At 37.9% G+C, this 19,809-nt stretch overlaps 1 pseudogene; it reads left to right on the forward strand.

Annotated features, from left to right (window-relative positions):
* The window catches only part of LOC150057337 (T-complex protein 1 subunit zeta pseudogene), a 63,663-nt pseudogene extending 44,148 nt beyond the window's left edge, over positions 1-19,515 (forward strand).
* Positions 19,516-19,809: the final 294 nt, after the last annotated feature.

Genomic DNA, 19,809 nt, shown 5'->3' on the forward strand with positions numbered 1-19,809 from the left:
CTTGTTTGTTTGTAAGTAATGTCAGTTTTCCCTCTGATGACAAGAGTTTCAACAGCTAGGCAATCATTTGCTTTGTGATAGTTTTCCTTACATCTCTTTGGCTCATTGTTAATTAATCTTTTGCTTTGATGAGTTTATTGTTTTCAACAAACTTGAGTAATTATGTATTAAAACCCTTTTCATATCACCCTCCTTCCTTCTAAGATACAAATAATATGTGCAATACAAAGCTTGTCAACGTCCATTAATCCTGACACTCTGCTAACTTTGTTCCATCATTTTATTCTTTGTATATTTCATTTTGAATGGTTTACATGATTTTCAAATTACTTTTTTTACAGTGTCGAATGTGTTTCAGACATATTACATGCATTAGACACATCAAGTCTATTTTCTATTTTACTTATTCTATATAATTTTACTTTTTTTACTTATTCTGTCTATATTTTCTATATATACAGTCTATTTTCTATTTTATTTATTCAAATTTCATCTCAATTAGGTTTTTAAAAATATTACAAAGTGTGTTTTATTTTACCATACCACCCTTTTAAACTTAGAACACTTAGCCATCATTAGAAGTATTATTCTGGAAGACCTGGAAAAGGACATGCTATATAAGGAAAAAGAAAACCTATTTTATTTAACCTTTTCTATCCTAGGAAAGGTGTTCATTAGGCAATATCTTAGCTATATTTGCAAATAAATTCCAATACATACCATTATTGATCAGAGACAGAACACATGATTAAGGAGATGGTGATAATATAACTGTTCAGTCCAGTTCAGATAAAGAATGTGATGGATTTGGTTGTTTTCCAGAGTGTTTGTCATCTTGCTTAAATAGATATTTACCTTATTTCTCTGTAATGATAACTTCTGTGCTTTTTTGTTTGCCAGTGATGTCAGTGTCACAGGGTCAGTTAGTGTCAGGGATGTCAGTAAGTGTGTATCAGTCATGAGTCTCAGAGGCTAGGCTAGGACTGTGATAGGAGGCATTATGTGAAGGTAAAATTGTGATGATAGCTACATGATCAGGTAACTCATGCCGGTAATCTCAGCTACATAGGTAGCTGAGACTTTGAGGATTGTGTTTGAAAGCCAGTTTAGACAGAAAAGTTTGCTAGACTCACCTTTTCAAAAAAAGGAGGGCTGGAAGCATGGCTATGTGAAAGGGTGCCAGCCAAACAAATGTTAGGCCCATAGTTTAAACAAACAAGAACTTTGCCACTTGAGCCACAGCACCACTCCTGGCTTTTTTCTATGTATGTGATACCAAGGAATCGAACCTGGGTCTTCATGTGTGCTAGGCAAACACTCTACCACCAGGCCAAACTTCTGGCCCGGACAATTTTTTTAAAAGCTGTCTGTACTACATGCTTATATTATTTCTTATATAAACTATGGAAAGAAAGAAGAGCTCAAGCATCCCTAATAAAGATGACTACACTAATAAGCAAGCACATACTTCACATTTTAATTAAATGCCTACTGATGCTGTTGAACATATTCCCTTCACCTTTGATCAATTTGTTAAAAGGCAAAAAGAGGTAATAATGTGAAATAGTATAGTTAAATATGTAAATAAGCTTTTTCCTCACAAATGAATTTATAGTTATTAATTATCCTTATAAAACACACTACAATGATGTATTCTCTGGGCCTGCAGATAAAGGAACAACATGGATATTAAACACACTTAGTTTATCTTGGTTTAAATATTAGGTGCACCCTGTGATTTCTGAACAAAAAAATAAAAACAAGAGCAGAAGTTCCTAGTGATTAGGTTAATTCATAGATTTCTCATGCCTTTATTAGTTGGAATGAATGATTAATCTTTTTAAAAAATTTTTACAAAAGTTGCTGCGTGTGATCTCAACTAGGCATTTTAATTTTCACATTGATAATGAGCCAGAAAGAATCTATTACAAATGATCAAAGTACATACCTCATAAGCCAGTTTCCTAAAATGACAAGTAGGACAGTTTTGTGATGGAGAAAACTTGATGTGTGCTTTAATCTCCATATTTGGGTACCCTGTACACCACATCACATTAGTTGAAATGCATTTTGTTCTTAAAGTTTTCTCTAAGTGTTTTCTCCTTAAGTCCTTTGTCAAATAGAGAGGTGTTCGAGATAGCATATATCACTAATAGTGCAATAACTGTTCCATGTATAGAGAATTGTTTTGTGTTCCTAATATCTGACCCTAAACTTTTGTTCATATATTTAAAAAATTGAAAACAGGAGAAAGAAAAAAATCAAAAAATTTCCTTTTGATCATCTTAATATTCAACAACTGGCATTCATAAGAGAATTTAACAATATCACCCGAAGACATCAATAGTATTCAGTGCTGTCAGGAACACTTGATGGGTTATCAGAGCAAAAACCAAAAGTACAGTTTAGATGACCAGGTAAGCTGTCTACCTGAAGTAATTGCAGGAATGAATTTCCCCTTTCCATTTAAAGTGCATAGAATGTGAAATGTCTTCATATTCTTAAAAGAAGTCTTTTCCAGCTACAAGATCAAACAGTTAAGATTAAAGAAAAGGTTAGTATTTTATGATTCTTTATCCTATTTAGTAGTGTGATACCAGTATGTCATAGAAGAATGAAAATGACAGAGAAGCCCCTGTTGGAGCTTCTTATTGGTTATTGGTTGGGCATTCTCATATAGGCAAATGAGTGATTCCTCTGACATTACAACCAGGCTCATCCATAAAGACCTGTGACATTCGTTGTTTACAGAGATATGAATGAGTGCATGGATTTTTCTACTCATCACTAAGCAGGTAATTATACATCTCCTGGGACCCACTGCCTTCTTCTAACCATTAAGGCCCTGCAACTCGACTTCTCCCTGTAGTTAGCCCTTTCCTGTTCTCTGACTACTCAGAGAGCCATTACTCTGGGAGAAAATCCACATTGATTTTCTCAGTCTACCCAGGACCTTCCAAAACAAAGCTTTCTATCCTTAACAAAATTACCATTGTTGGCTGGGAGCATGACCTAATGGCAGAGTGCTTGCCTAGTATGCACGGAGACCTGGATTCAATTCCTCAGTATATACAGAAAAAGCCGGAAGTGATACAGTGGCACAAGGGGTAGAGTGCTAGCCTTGAGAAAGCTTAAGGACAGTGTTCAGGCCCTGAGTTCAAGCCTCAGAACTGGCAAAAACATTTTTTAATTAACATTGTTTTTTATTTTTATTTTTATTATGATTTTTAAAATGTGATGCATAAAGGGGTTACAGTTACATTCACCAGGTAGTGGGTACATTACTTCTTGAACATTGATATTCCTTCACATGTTCTTTCCCAGTTTCCCTCTCCCATCCCTCCCAATCATTTTGTTTTTCCCTTTCCCTTCCCTATTTCAAACAAACAAATAAACATATATACAATACACCATATAACAAAGTCAGATACAGTAACAACTGAGATAAGCCATAAAGGGAAAAAGAGAAAAGAAAGAATTTCACATAGTAACTTAAGAACAACAATCACAAAGACAAACCTCTTGTTTACCTATTCTGGAGTTTTGGCCATTTTATGTACATAGCTTTTGAGCTATTGTGATCCTCTGCTAGGAGAGTCCTAGATGTGTACTAATTATTACAAATGAGGGAAACCATGGAGCCTGTGTTTCTTTGAGTCTTGCTTACTTTACTTAAAACCAAGGATTTATGAACCACAGGCTGTGTGTATTTTCTAGATGAAAAACTCACCTTGTAATTATTTGAAAATCTAAAGCGTGCGCGCGTCCGCACGCGCGCGCGCAGCGCGCGCGCGCACACACACACACACACACACACACACACACACACACACACAAGACACCTGGCGATTTATTCTTCATCTATCATCCTAATTCAAACTCATGCTTATTACAAGATATTTGGTAGAGTGAAAACTCCAGGTAGAGGAAAGCATAGTAGAAGTCAAGTGAAGCTAGAACATAGGAAAAAGGTACAAAGTTCAAGTGGTAGGGCAGACTGTGCTACTACAGGTAGGAAATAACTAGGCCATCATAACAGGTTTAAACAACTCTATTCCTAGGGCCCTTCTCAACCTCAGGGATTATAGTCTTCTATCATGTCTTCCTCACACTGCTGGAATGAACAGACCTACACTGGTGTGCCCAGCCACCATTTTTCCCTACAGTAGCTGCTCCTAGGAATTGGTTAAGTTGGAGTTTTGCAAATGTTTATGTTCAGATTAGCCTTGAAATGTAATCTCCCAATCTTTGCCTCCAGAGTTGCTGGGATTACAGATCTGAGCCATCACAACCATCTTTTCTCCCACTTCTTTGCAAGGATAGCAACTCCACCAATGGCTATCTTTCACTGAGAACTTGACATGAACCTTGACACTCTATGAAGCTATCTATTTCCTTTAAGTGCTGTAGGACTCTGAGATAGGTCTATTATTTTCCTTTATTACTGAGCTTTTGAATAAAAAAATGCTGAAACTCAAACTGGCTCTATACCGACTGGAATGGGCTCCAGATTTATCAGTTCCTTGGAAGCATTATCAAAGACCTTTCAAGTCTCTCCATCCTTTCTCTATGATGCTGACCTCATTGCAAGACTCATCACTCACTCTGTGGGCTAGAAACATATGCCACCAGCAATGAGACTTCATCTTCCTTGTCCACATTCCCACAGAACTCTTCTCTAGGTAACTTTCTGACCTTACAGGACAGCTCACACTTGTCCATCCGTGAACACATCAATGGCTAAGGGGTAGGGGTGGCAACACATATCCTAAAGTTTAATGATGTTGAAGAGCCAGCTGCAATGAGTAACAAATAAGTGCTCTGAAGTGATTTACTCATTATCATTTGGCCATGGGAGAAAAATTGTTTCTCCCTGCTTCGAAGGGTATAACATTAACCTTTGAACTCTAACACTTAGGCACATTTGGATTCTCACAACCATTCCTCCTGAAACTCTTTTGCAAATGATTTACTAAGATGTAAGTGCCCCACTCCCAACCCCTGAAAATGTCTCCACATCTTCACCTGATTGTAAATAATGTTGTCACTTCCTGTGTAATTACTAATTTTCAGAAGAACATGTATGATCTGCTAGATGACATTTTTTGTTGTTTTTGCCAGTTCTGGGATTTGAACTCAGGGCTTGGGTGCTATTTCTAAGAACTTATTTTGCTCAAGGTTAGAGCTCTACCACTTGGGCCACAGGGCCACTTCTGGCTTTCTCTGAGTAGTTAGAGTCTCAGGGACATTTTTGCTTAGGATGGCTTAGAACCATGATCCTTGGATCGCAGCATCCTGAGTTGCTAGGATTACAGGCGTAAGTCACTAGCAGATAGGTCACATTTTTAAATTGCCCATGTAGCATAGTAAACTACAATAGATCCTACTGTGACATCTGATGTGTTAAAGAAAATCTGGCTGGGGATATTTAATTAACCAAACGGCCTACAAATTTTTCAAATATTAACCCACTTATTTTTCAATGAAATATGATTTTATGGGGGAAAATGAATATTTCAAACATTTCTCATTTTATTACCTTGGCCACAAAACCTAATATTTTTAAGTCTTTTGAGAAGAAAATGTTAGCTCAGTATTCAATGATTAGTTTGATATAAGAAGTTGAAATATGGCAGAGTTTTTTGATCTACTCTATCAAAAACCACATATCTTTTATGGAAACTGACCAAAACTCTTAGTAAAAAGCCATATTTACTTTGTGGTATTGTTCCAAGAGAGAAAACACATCTCAGTTATTACCAAGCTCCTACAATGACTTGAGTTTTTACTTTTCTTTTTAATTTCATGCTTTTAAAAAGATTAGAACTATGGAATGATTTTTGCTACATGTTATGTTTCTCTAAGAATGTGCTATATTTTCTAAAAGTAAATTTAGGAAATTTGTGGTTAAGCTCTTACCATACAAAACTTAGCACTCTCAAGCACATAGTTAAAATGAAGAGATGAATGGAAATGTTTTATATGAGTTGTTAGAGGATAATGTTAGGGTCCAGTTTCTCATCTATCAACAAGCAATGTTCTTCCAGTTCAATTCTAGGAACCAGCTTATATGAAGATAGCAGATAGAACAAGCTCTACCCAATTTAGATATTGATATATACAACAAGTATAAGAAACACACCCATCTTTAGTGCCTAATAGTTTTATTATATCTTACTAATCATACGTATGATATCGTTATTATGCAAAAATACAAGCCCTTTATTATAAACATTTTATAATGTTCTTGACTAGCCTTGGGCAATTTCTTCTAAATATATTTTTATGTGGTCATTATATCCAACTGTGCAAATTGTGATTCAAATTAGAATTACATTAAATTGATAAATTAAGTTTGCAGTTTATTATCAATGTCATTATGCTAACCTTCTAATTAAACTTGTTTTAATTTATTAATTTTATACATTTGATGACAATTAAAAAGTTATACATACAGGCTTTCTTTTTCTAATATTTTTTATTGTAATTAATAAAAGGGTTACATGATATTTGCCAGATAGAAGGTGCATTAATTCACATACATTGATACCCTTTCACATGTCTTGGTCCCCATTACCCTCCCCCCAGCCCCACCCCTCACCTTGTTTTCCCCCTTCCCTATCCAATTTCAAATAACCAAATACAAATATATCCAATATATCTGATAACAAAGTGAGATACTGTAACAATATGATATAACCAAGGGACAGCAAAAGAGATGAGAGATAACATAGTACATTAAGGACAACAATCATTCATTATATGGCTTTTGTTTCAATATCCTGGAGGTCCTTTTAATTAGCTTCATACTATATGGCCTTATGTATCAAGGTTTTGCTCTATTGCAAATCTCTACTAGTAGAGCCCAAGGATTCTACAGATTATGATAAATGAGGGAAACCATTGAGCCTAAGTTCCTTTGAGTCTGGCTTATTTCACTTAATATAATTTTTTCTAAGTCATTCCATTTCCTAACAAATGGAGCGATGTGATTTTTTCTGATAGCAGCATAGAATTCCACTGTGTACAAATACCACAACTTGTTGATCCACTCATCAACTGAGGGACATGTGGGTTGGTTCTATATCTTTGTTATGGTGAATAATGCTGCAATGAACACTATTGTGCTGGTGGATTTAGTATGCCCTAGTTTCTGGATGGTTGGGTAAATGCCAAGTAGTGGAATTGCTGGGACATAGAGGAGCTCTATGTTTCCCCTTTTGAGGCACTGTCACACCGCTTTCCATAGTGGTTGGACAAGTTTGCACTCCCACCAACAGTGTAATAGTGATCCTTCCTGGCCACATCCCCTCCAGCATCTGTTGTTATTAGTTTTCCTGATCCTGGCCATTCTAACTGCAGTGAGGTGGAATCTTAGCGTTGTTTTGATTTGCATTTCTTTTATGACCAGAGATGTTGAGCATTTCTTCATGTGTCTATAGGCCATTTTTGTTTCTTCTTCAGAGAAGACTCTCTTTAAGTCTTTGGCCCTTTTTTTAATGGAATGGTTATTACTTTGGAGATTAGTTTTGGAGTGATTCAATTTTTGAGCTGTTGATATATTTTAGATATGAGGCCTTTGTCCGCTGTATGGTTGGTGAAGATCTTCTCCCACTCTGTAGGCTTCCTAATTAATTTACTAGCTATGTCCTTTGCCATACAAAAGCTCTGCAGTTTAATGCAGTCCCACTTATCCAGCCTTTCTCTGATTTGTTGTGATTCTTGGTCCTTATTAAGAAAGTTTCAACCTGTGCCAAGGAGGCCTAATGTATCTCCTATTCCTTCCTGTAAAGTTTTCAGTGTGTCAGCTTTTACCTCCAGGTCTTTGATCGATTTGGAGTTAATTCTAGTGCAGGGTGACAAAGAAGGATCCAACTTTAGTTTTATGCATGTGCTTAACCAGTTCTGCCAGCACAACTTGTTGAAGAGGCTGTCTTTCTTCTGTTCTATTTTTTTGGCTTCCTTGTCAAAGATTAGGTGGCCATAGGTCTGTGGTTTAATATCTGGGTCCTCAGTTCTATTGCATTGGTCTTCAGACCTGTTGTGCCAGTACCAAGCTGTTTTGAGAATTATAGCTCTGTAATAGAGTCTGAAGTTTGGTATTGAAATTCCTCCTGTGCTGTCCTTTCTGCTAAGAAGTGTTTTTGCTATACGGGTCTTTTATTATTCCATATGAAATTTTGGATTGCCTTTTCTATATCTTTAAAGAATGACATTGGGATGTTGATGGGTATTGCGTTGAATTTGTAGATAGCCCTTGCAAAATTGTCATTTTCACGATGTTGATTCTTCCAATCCAGGAGCATGGAAGATTTTTCCATTTCCTTAGTTCTGCTTTAATTTCCTTTTTCAGGGTTTTAAAGTTTTCATCAAAAAGGTCCTTTACATTCTTAGTTAAGCTAATTCCTAGGTACTTTATTTTCTTTGAGGCTATTGTTAAAGGAGTTTCTTTCCTGATTGCTGCCTCGTTCCTCTCACTGTTGGCATAAAGGAAGGCAGTTGATTTTTGAGGGTTAATTTTATAGCCTGCTACCCTTCCAAAGTTTTGAATCAGCTCAAGGAGCTTGGGAGTAGAGTGTATAGGATTCTTTAAATACAGAATCATGTCATCTGCAAAGAGGGATAGTTTTACTTCCTCTTTCCCTACTTGGATCCCCTTTATGCTTGCTTGTTGCCTTATTGCACTGGCTAGGAATTCTAATACTATGTTAAAGAGGAGTGGAGAGAGTGGGCATCCTTGTCTCATTCCTGATTTTAGAGGGAATGGCTTTAGCTTTTCGCTGTTAAGTATAATACTAGCTGTGGGTTTGTCATACACAACCTTTATTATATTGAGGAATGTTCCATGGATTCCTAGTTTCTCCAGAGCTTTTAACATAAAGGGGTGTTGGATCTTGTCAAATGCTTTTTCTGCATCTATTGAAACAATCATGTTATTTTTGTCATACAGGCCTTCTATTTACAACAAATTTGTTGCTAACTATATTCCAATTATTGCTAGTGTTTTGAATAAAGATGCTCCTATTCCTCATTTGAGCTGAGTTTAACTAGTGTAGGGAAGGATCTACTGAATTTTGCTTATATGTATATTGTGTATATATGCATATATGTCCATCTTTATCCACCCGCATATTTAATATTAATGCATTTTAAAAACACATTTTAGTAATTACAAAGATAATACAAATAAAACAATAAAATGGATTCAAACAACTTTGTTTTTCAATTAGAAGAAACTAAATAGGTAAGCTTACTGCTGTAAACAACATGGTGATAACTAGCTGTGGGACTTAGGACTTTCTTGGATTTCTATGTTTATTCATTGCAATGAAAACTGGGGAAGAAGGGAGACATGGAAGGAACAGAGAAAGTTCCAACAAAGGGAAAGCATTGTAGTTAATTACTCAGATTTGTTTGAAGCAAGAATTGCTTGTAAAATCTTCTTTGGTTCTTTGGTATGGCTGTGTTTTAACTACTATATAACACATGCATGTACAAAACATTCATTTTTAATAGAATATTTTCCTAATCCTGCTTTCAATAAATAATTTCAAGTAGTTAAATAAAAATTTATCATTCAAATTCAAATTATTTTTAACAGGTCACATCTTGATTCAACTAACTTTTGATCAATAAAGTAGAATTTCCTTAAGAACCCTGGGAATTACATGATGGATTGTCCCTTCTCATGAATAACTCTGAACAGCTCTGTGTTAATCAATGCTTGATATTTCTCACAGAAGCCTACTTGTTAGAAAGAATGGGAACTCACTGGTTGTGTGACTTAAGGAATAAAAACTAAGACTATTTTGTGTAAATGAAAATAAGGGTTCAATTTTTTTTTATCTTCTTTCATTCCTTCTTTGTCTTGTTTCATAAGAGAACTGAACTGCTGATTTTGATGTTTGTCACTTTTCTTCTTTATACCATGAGTCAATCTCACACTATATTTTCTTGTTCTCTACCGATTTCATTCTATTCATCATTGAATATCACTGGCAGATCGCATTTTTTTCTACACATAAAACATATAAATTATATGGCTCTTAAAAGCTATTGATTAAACTATTTTGTGATATTTTGAATTGTAATATGTATTTAAACCTTTAAGTAATAGGAATTAATAATAGGAATTTTAAAGTTGTATTTGGTTAGATGCCTCTACATTTATGTGGGGAAGGGTGTGTGTGAGTACGTGTGTGTGTGTGTGTGTGTGTACTTCAAGAATTCAAGTCTTTTCCACTTACCTATTACTAGCATTGGGCCAAAGCATACTATCTAGATTATTGTAGCTTTATAAGAAGTTTTAAGATCAAGTATTAAAATGCCTTAAATTGTTTTTTTTTCATTGATTTAGAGTCACCTCATTATTGGCATGAAATATTTTTAGAAAGAAAACATCATTTTCCCATCAGATGGGACTGCAATCTGAACACTGACAGTATCTACAGATCTGTTAGTGTCTCACAGCCTTAAGAGTTGTTGGAGTTATCACCATATTTTACTACTCAGTTAAAAGACTTTAATGTCACTAGAGGGTTCCGAGTTTTATTGTACTTACTTTCTATTCCAGAGGATATATATATTTTTTTTACTAATCTTTCCTTCCAATTCTCCGCACTTGGAGAAGCTGACAGTCATGTACTTATTAAGGACCCAAATGCCTTAAACAAGGTCTGTCAGTCTCTTCTCTACCTTCAGTTACTGTGCAGAGAGAGAATTCTGAGCTCTGTTAACAGTCATATATACATGTATGAATATATTGCCTCTTGGTAGTTTCAGCTGTTTAATACTATCCTTATAAGATGATTATGAATCTGTACTGGTTCCTGAGCTCTTTTACTTAAGGCTAGCACTTGAGCCACAGCTCCACTTCTGGCCTTTGGGTGGTTAATTGAAGATAGAGTCTCAAGAGCTTTCCAACCTGTGCTGACTTCAAACCCAAATCCTCAGATCTCAGCCTCCAGAGTAACTAAGATTACAGACAGGAGCCACCACTGCTCAGCCTTTTTAGAGAAAAAAAATCATGTCATCAGCACAAACATTGCTTGGGAATATATAGTGTGGATGACATGATAGTTTTGCTAAGTGGACCAGAATATGTTAAATACCAGTACTGGAACATTCTCCTTTACTACTTGGAAAGCCTTTTGGCTAGTGACCTTTGCTAAGAGGTGGCCAGGGTTCTTATTCTTTGCTTCTTTACCACATATTAAGAAAGCTTGGGGGCATTATGGGACTGCTTTTCTCCCTGTGCTTGTTTTCCACTCCCTGGAGGAACGTTAGAATTGATGTCACTAAAGTATTCCGAGAGCTTTCAAGCACATGCTATTCAAATCTAAGTTGTTATTACCATAGACATGTTCTATATTAAACATTATTTTCATAATCCAAAAATTGTCATAATAGGCTTTTCTATTTTGTAGCATCCATACGCTGTGTAGATAAAGATGAGCTAATGAATCACAAAGGCAGCATCCATTTCTAAATAAAAAATAAAATGCAAAACCAAGTGACTTTAATATTAGATAGAATGGTAGTTCCATGTAAGAGCCTGCGTGCAGTATTTCAAATATGGAAAGAAAAATACAATTTGCGAAACACTTGCTTGATACAATAGTCCACTCAAAGCAATGTTAATCCATGAGATTGTGTTCACAATCATGATTCCATGCTATCTGGTAGTAAAGAGAAAATCTCTCTCATGTCATTACAGAAAATGAGCATAGCTTGTGATCAAGTGCATAAGAAGGTATCTATTCTCTTTGAGGACAAAATTATGAGAATTTCCTAGCACAGTGGAATGGTGAAGAAAGTCCTTTTTCATATGCCTGGTGAATATTTCAAGGAGAAAAATCAAATCTCAACTGGTAGCCATTATAAAAGCACGTTAAAGAGAAACTAAAATCACAGGACTTTTAAAATTATAGGAAAAGTAAAAAGCAATTTCCAAACAATGTTTCTGCTTCCTTCACATCAAGACCTACAGTATTTAGTGGCTTCTTGAACATGGAAATAATAGTTGCTTAGCATAAAAGTTAGTACTTGTGCTATGTGGCACTTATTCTAGACTATATCATCACCCTTCAGGTATCATCTTCATCTTTGTCAATAGACAAGATTCTTTTATATTCTGTTGTGTAGTGGTTATGGAGAAATAAGCCTATTTTCAAAACCTATGCTACACTTCTAATGTTCTCAAGGCTGCATTTTAGTTTTAGAGAACGTAATGTTTTCCTATTTTATAAAAAAAAAAAACAAAACAACAATTATCTTAGCCAACCAAAAATGTGCTAGATCAAAGATCCCTAGGTTGGTATTATACATTCTTAGTGGTGTAATGATATTGGGGGAAAATCTCATGTATCAATATTTACTTGTTAGTATCTACTGTAATTATTACCTAGTGGTGTCTAAAGTTAAAATGTATACCTGGGATTCTAGCAACCTCTAATTATAACTGGTATATTTGTACAGCCTTCTTAAAACTTTCAGTGCTGTTGACTACTTGTCAGACCTTTACTTGGTTTTGTGTGTGTGTGACTATTGGCTGATGCTGAACTTGTTTTAGAAGGATGAGCGAGAGCTTTGACGCTGTCTGGTAGTTTACTTGTATGCGCAGTACAAGTATAGACTTCAGTGCATGGATTTTAACCAGAACCTTTTAAAGCCACTTGTGCTTTCCTTTTTTTTCTTTCTTTTTTTTGGTCCTGGTGCTTGAACTTGGGGCCTGGGTATTGTCATTGAGCCCCTGAGTTACTTTGGTTAAGGCTAGTGCTCTATCCCTTGTACCACAGCTCCACTTCCTGCTTTCTTTGGTAGTTTATTTTATTTATTTTTGCCAGTCCTGGGCTTGAGCTCAGGGCTTGAGCACTGTCCTTGGACTTTCTCAAGACTAGAGCTGTACCACTTGAGCCTCAGCACCACTTTCCGGCTTTTTTCTATGTATGTGGTACCAAGGAATCGAACCCGGGTCTTCATGCATGCTAGGCAAGCACTTTAACCACTAGGCCAAACTCCCGGCCCCTCTTTGGTAGTTTATTATAGATAAGAATTTCACTGACTTTCCTGCATGGGCTGGCTTGGAAACGGTATCCTCAGATCTCAGACTCCTGAGTAGCTAAGATTACAAAAATGAACCACCTGTACCCGGGCTACTTATACTGTCTAGTGAAAAATGGCCTTTAACTAAATTGGATGATCTGATGCAGGTTTCCTTAATCAGACACGCATAAACTGCCCCTCCTTGCCTAAACAGTTGCATACATATGGGACAGATGTCAGGATGCTAAGTGAACATGGATAGAGAACCTCTTTGTATACAAGAGGAAAAACATTCTAGTACTTGGGTCACTTGCCATCTGAGTTGTAGGCTTAAATGAGTCATTTTTGAAAATGTTACAACAGAACATGATGAAACAAGAGTGTGGTTGTTAATTCTCAGATATTTCACACTCCAATTAGAAATCAAGAAAGGACAATTAACATTGACATGGATCCAACTGCATTAATTTTTAGTGATATTTGTTTGCAGAGACAAGACATTTTGTTTGTTAGAACAGAGTTTTAAATGTGGTAGGGAAATTTAATTCCTGGTATACACAATCAGAACAAACACATACAAAGGAATGCAGAAAATGACTCAGAAAGCTTCAAAGAAATGTTTTGGAAAAAACAGAAGTTGGAAACTCAGGGGAAGGAAAGAAATATTTTAGGAGCTGGGATTTTGGCCTAGTGGTAAAAGTGCTAGCTTAGCATGCACGAAGACCCAGGTTCAATTCCTCAGTACCGCACATATAGAAAAAAAAAAACAGGAAATGGTGCTGTGGCTCAAGTGGTAGAGTTCTAGCCTTGAGAAAGCCAAGGACAGTGCTCAGGCCCAGAGTTCAAGGCCCAGGACAAGCAAAAAAAAAAAGTATTGTAACAATAGGTGGTCATGGAGGCTCAGGTTGTCTAATAGCTTGCAATGAAAGTGAAGAAGTCAGATATTGCTTCAACACATCTCTAGTTGTATCAAGTTAGTTTCTGTTAGCACATTGCTTATCAATGACTCAGTGACATCAATTTCTCCCTTCTTACCCTCTTCTTGGACTCAAGAAATAGTCTACTTGCTCTAAAGCTAGGAACTCCTGTGTGTCCTCCTTTCCCATCAAGACCTCTATCTCCCATCTCCCTGCTCTCTCCGGCAGCTTCAACCCTCTCTCACAGCATTTACCCTCTACCTTCAAGCACGTCTGGGTTTTGCTATCTGAGAAAATGGTTTCCTGACCTAGCTGCCCTGTCTCTAGCTAATGCTACTGATCTGTTTTTTTTTCTTCTTTGATTTATCCCTTATACTGTAAGGTGTTTCAAATAAGCAGCTTACCTCTGTTTCCATGTTTCTTGACATGCCCTAGAATCAGGCTTCTGTTCAAATCACACACACACACACACACACACACACACACACACACACACACACACACCTTTCCACCATTCTCATTCAGTTATTATTGTGTCCTTTTTTGTGATTGGGAGGTGTCTTGTCCTTTCCTTTTCCTTCATTCTTTCCTTAGTCTGGAGTTTTTGTTTGTTTGTTTTCAGTCCCTAAGCCACACTCCTTCACTCCTTCCATCCTTCCTTCCCTCCCTTCCTTCCTTCCTTCCTTCCTTCCTTCCTTCCTTCCTTCCTTCCTTCCTTGCTTCTTTCCTTCTTTCCTTCCTTGCTTCCTTCCTTCCTTCTTTCCTGCACATGCATTTTTCTCCCTTCTCTGCATCTCCCCATTCATGGTATTGAAGAAGACAGAATTTGCAGCTCTTCAACCTCAGATTTAAGTTTCACATGTTTTCCCCATACCTATATAATTAATTCAAAATTTGTTGCAAGTTAAGACAGTAACTGAGTGAATGAATGAATGAATGGATAGATGGATGAATGAACTCGGAGGCTTATACTTCCCACTTAAGTGATTGCTCAAATTGAACCTCACCCGATTAGATTCTAATGAACATTACAAATGGAACTATTCTTTTTTTTAACTTCGATCTTATTGCCTGGGTGATGTACAGAGGGGTCACAGTTACATATGTAACGTAGTTGTGGGGTTTTAGGCGAGAAAAGAGCACACAGGGAGAAATAAGACAAGTAGAGAAAAGTATATTGGGAAAGTTTCTGGTTGGGACCAGAAAGGTTGTACTGGGTCTGGTTGCAGTAGGGCATTTAAGGCTGGAGTAAAAGCAGAAGTGGTAATGAGTGGGAATTCTTAGCAGAGACTTAGTTTGCAAATTTGGGCAATTTAGAATCAGCATGCCCCCAGAAACCACTAGCAGGTGGTGTTTTGTGCAGGGTGGTGGTTCCAGCTGCTTCCCCTTCCACCAGCAGCCAGACAGTAGGGAAAACATTTCTTATCAAACATTGTTACACTCTTCCACGTTATTCTCCCACTTCTCCCTGCCCCCCAAGTTGTAAATTTCATTTCCTACATATTGCCTCATATCACTGTTACACTGATTCACCCTTGGTCCTTTGTCTCAACATTTATGAAACTATTCTCTAGGTATGCTTTCTTTCATTTCATTTTTATTACTAAAGTACAGTAATCATGAAAAAAGTGGTCATCAGCTTATAGAGAAGAATGACAAGAAATAGAATGTGGTACTTAATGCTTCAAAGTTATGCAGGCTTTATTCTTTTCCTTTCTTACCTATAGTTAATTCAGCCAGTTTTGTTCTTGGGTTGCTGGAATCCTGGAATATACTGAAGCCTTCCAACTAACAAGCAAAAATATTTAAGCTTTTCTGTAAGAGTGACATTCAATATTTTCTCTTTGCCAACTGCTTGCCAATTCATCGTAGTGGAGACAAACTCAGAGTCATGAATAAGATGATTATATGCTGACACTGCTGCTTCCCTCCAGGGAAAACCCGACATGCCTGAGGTTCCGACTCTTCCTGCCACATCATATCCCTGAGTTTTGATTTGGCTGACTTACTATTGAGTGAAAATCATATAGACCTTTCTACTTTCTCTCAACAGCCTGTGCTCATGGTAAGTCACTTTAGCAGAATGTGAAAGCTGTTGACAAGCCTTCCGTTCTCGTTAGAGGCCCTAGTCAGCTAGACTGGAACTGAGTATCAGTAATTTCACAAATGGGATTATTCCATGTAACAATAAAGTAAGCAAATATCCTACAGGACATAGCTTTATAAAATTCAATTATATTGAGCTGGATGCCAGTGGCTCATGGCTCTAATTCTAAGTGTTCAGGAGGCTGGGATGTAAGGATCGAGGTTCAAAGCCAGACTGAGCACGAAAGTCCATGAGACTCTTATCTCCAATTAAACACCAGAAAAAAAAAAAACCTGAAAGTGGCACTGTGGCTGTGGCTTAAGTGGTATAGCACTATCCTTGAGCTGAAGAGCTCAGAGACAGAACCCAGGCCCAGAATTCAAGCACTACAACTGACCAAAATTTCAATTATATCATATTCCCTGATATTTATAATACTCTTCTGTTTTCAGATTCCACCCCCCCCATCAAAGAAGGCCTTCTTTCCAATTTCAAGCTTTGCTGATGGCCTCTGAATCTTTACAGAAATTGTAGAGTACCTGTGCAATTGGATTTCATTTGGTTAACACCTGCTCTTCCTTGAGCTAGGGAACATATCTTTCAGTTGAGCTCTCTGGCATATTCCACATTACAAAATAGAGAGTAGTGAGCTAGAATTCATGTGTGTATTGGCTGGGGATAGGGAGGGAATAGGGAATGGCAAAAGAAGAATAAAATGACAGACTATACTAAGAATTTCCATCTAAAAAATGATAACAGCTGCAGCCCACATTTATTTATTTGCTTCCACTGCACAATTACTGAACTCCTACTGTGTGAGACATTGCTCTGGATGACTGGCATGTGGCAATGTACAAAAAAGAGCTAGGTACGATAGTATGTCTAGCAAACATAGCAAAGAAGATTCATAAATATCCAGTATATTGGAAAGTTATGATGGAGAAGAGGAAAAAGCAGCAAGATAAGTGATCTTCCAGTTTTTGTTTATGGGAAGCCTCGGTGCCAACATGAGTGTTTGTGAATATTTGAAACAGGGCATGCTTGACAAGTCAGGTTCAAGTTGAATATGGGTGGAGTGAGTGAGAAGGAAGAAAACTAGAATGCTAATAAAGTGTGTGTGTGTGTATGTGTGTGTGTGTGTGTGCATGTGTGTGTAGCCTGAGAGTGAACATGTGGAGTGTTTTCGGTACTGGAAGGAAATAAAGCAATAGTTGAGTGACATATAAAGTTAATGTTACTGCAGGGCTTGAAGGAGAGGAGAGACTTCATTTTACTTAAAATAATTCAATTTTAATAGCCTGGCGACTCATCTCTGCTGCAGGAGAATCGTGAGTTCGAGGTCTCACCATGCTCGATCTAAGCCAGTCCACCTCATAGTGTGGCCCTACCGCAAAAAGAAAATTCACTTGGACTTGTGTGAGGGCAATACTGAAAGAGGCAACTGTAATAATGCTGATGAGAGGCAGTCATTGCTTGAGCCACAGTGGCACCTGTGTAACATTATTCAGAGTCCACAGAGGAAGTATCTACTGTATAGGTTGGGGAGTATAGTTAGGGGAATTTTCTGATAGGTCAGACTTGGGATGTCCTATTGACTGACCTCTTCCCCTGCACTTTTCATATAATAGACCCGTAACCTCCAATGTGATGGTCACTGGGTCTTTAAACAGTTAACTAGTGGCCGGGAGTTTGGGCTAGTGGTTAAAGTGCTTGCCTACCATGCACAAAGACCTGGGTTCGATTCTCGGTACCACATATATAGAAAAAAGCCAGAAGTGGTGCTGTGGCTCAAGTGGTAGAGGGCTAGCCTTGAGAAAGCCTAAGGACAGCGCCCAGGCCCTGAGCTCAAGGCGGCCACCCGTGCGCGCTGCTCTCAGCCTGTTCCTCCGAGGCGACAGCTAGGGCGGCTGTGAAGACTCCCAACCCCAAAGCTGAAGTGGCCCGCGCGCAGGCGGCGCTGGCGGTCAACATCAGCGCGGCACCGGGGCTGCAGGACGAGCTGAGGACCAACCTGGGGCCGAGGAGCACCGTGAAGATGCTTGTTTCAGGCGCCAGAGACATTAAGCTGGCGAAAGATGGCAACGTGCTGCTGCACGAGATGCAAATTCAGCACCCAACAGCCTCCTTAATAGCTGAAGTAGCACCAGCTCAGGATGACACAACAGGCGATGGTCCTGCTTCCAATGCCTTATCATTGGAGAGCTGCGGACGCAGGCAGATCTCGCCATTTCTGAGGGTCTTCATCCCAGAATAATCACTGAAGGTTTTGAAGCTGCCAAGGAACAAGTCAAACTAAACAAAGAGATGGACAGGGAAACACTCGTTGATGCGGCCGGAACATCTCTACGTACTAAAGTTCATGCTGAACTAGCAGATGTTTTCACAGAGGCTGTAGTGGACTCCATTTTGGCCATAAAAAAGAAAAGATGAACCTGTTGACTTGTTCATGGTTGAGATCATGGAGGTGAAACACAAATCTGAAACTGATACAAGCTTAATAAGAGGACTTGTTTTGAATCATGGGACGCGGCATCCTGACATGAAGAAAAGAGTAGAAAATGTATACATCCTTACATGCAATGTGTCATTACAATATGAAAAAACAGAAGTGAATTCTGTCTTTTTCTACAAGAGTGCAGAAGAGAGAGAAAAACTAGTAAAACCTGAAAGAAAATTTACCGAAGCTAGAGTTACAAACTCTATCAAACTGAAAAGGAAAGTTTGCGGAGATTCAGATAAAGGGTTTATTGTTATTAACCAGAAGGGAATCTACCCGTTTTTTTTTTAGATGCTCTTGCAAAAGAAGGCATTGTAGCTCTGCGCAGAGCTAAAAGAAGAAATATGGAGAGGCTGACCCTTGCTTGTGGTGGGGTAGCTCTGAATTCTTTTGATGACCTAAATCCTGACTGTTTGGAACATGCAGGGCTTGTCTATGAGTATACATTTGGAGAAGAGAAGTTCACCTTTATTGAGAAATGTAATAATCCCCTTTCTGTCATATTATTGGTCAATGGACCAAATAAGCACACACTCACTCAAATCAAAGATGCAATAAGAGATGGCTTGAGGGCTGTCAAAAATGCTATTGATGATGACTGTGTGGTACCAGGTGCTGGTGCAGTGGAAGTGGCAATGACAGAGGCTCTGATCAAATACAAACCAAGTGTGAAAGGCAGGGCCCAGCTTGGGGTCCAAGCATTTGCAGATGCATTGCTCATTATTCCTAAGGTTCTTGCTCAGAACTCTGGTTTTGACCTTCAGGAAACATTAGTTAAAATTCAAGCAGAACATTCAGAATCAGGTCAACTTGTGGATGTGGACCTGAACACAGGTGAACCAATGATAGCAGCAGAGACAGGCATATAGGATAACTACTATGTGAAGAAACAGCTTCTTCACTCTAGCACTGTAATTGCCACCAACATTCTACTGGTTGATGAGATCATGCGAACTGGATGTCCTCTCTGAAACGTTGAATTAAAGCCTTGACTACATGATGATGCTGAGGAATGCAGATGTGGAACTTTTTTCCAAGCTTCAAATGATTTTCAAAGGAATCTGAAAAAGGATACTTAATACCTTTTCAAATTATGACATTGTTATAGTATTTTTTAAATTGCACTGTGTATACACATAAAGCAGGTCCAAAGAGTAGAATGTTTTGTTTGATTTGCAGTGATGTAAAATTTTAGGTAAATAGGCATATTTGCAGGAGGGGATGTGGCCAGGAGGGATCACTACTACACTGTTGGCGGGAGTGCA

This window comes from Megascapheus bottae, chromosome 10, assembly GCF_031878675.1.
Source record: "Megascapheus bottae isolate mThoBot1 chromosome 10, mThoBot2.hap1, whole genome shotgun sequence".
In the NCBI taxonomy this organism is placed as follows: Eukaryota; Metazoa; Chordata; class Mammalia; order Rodentia; family Geomyidae; genus Megascapheus; species Megascapheus bottae.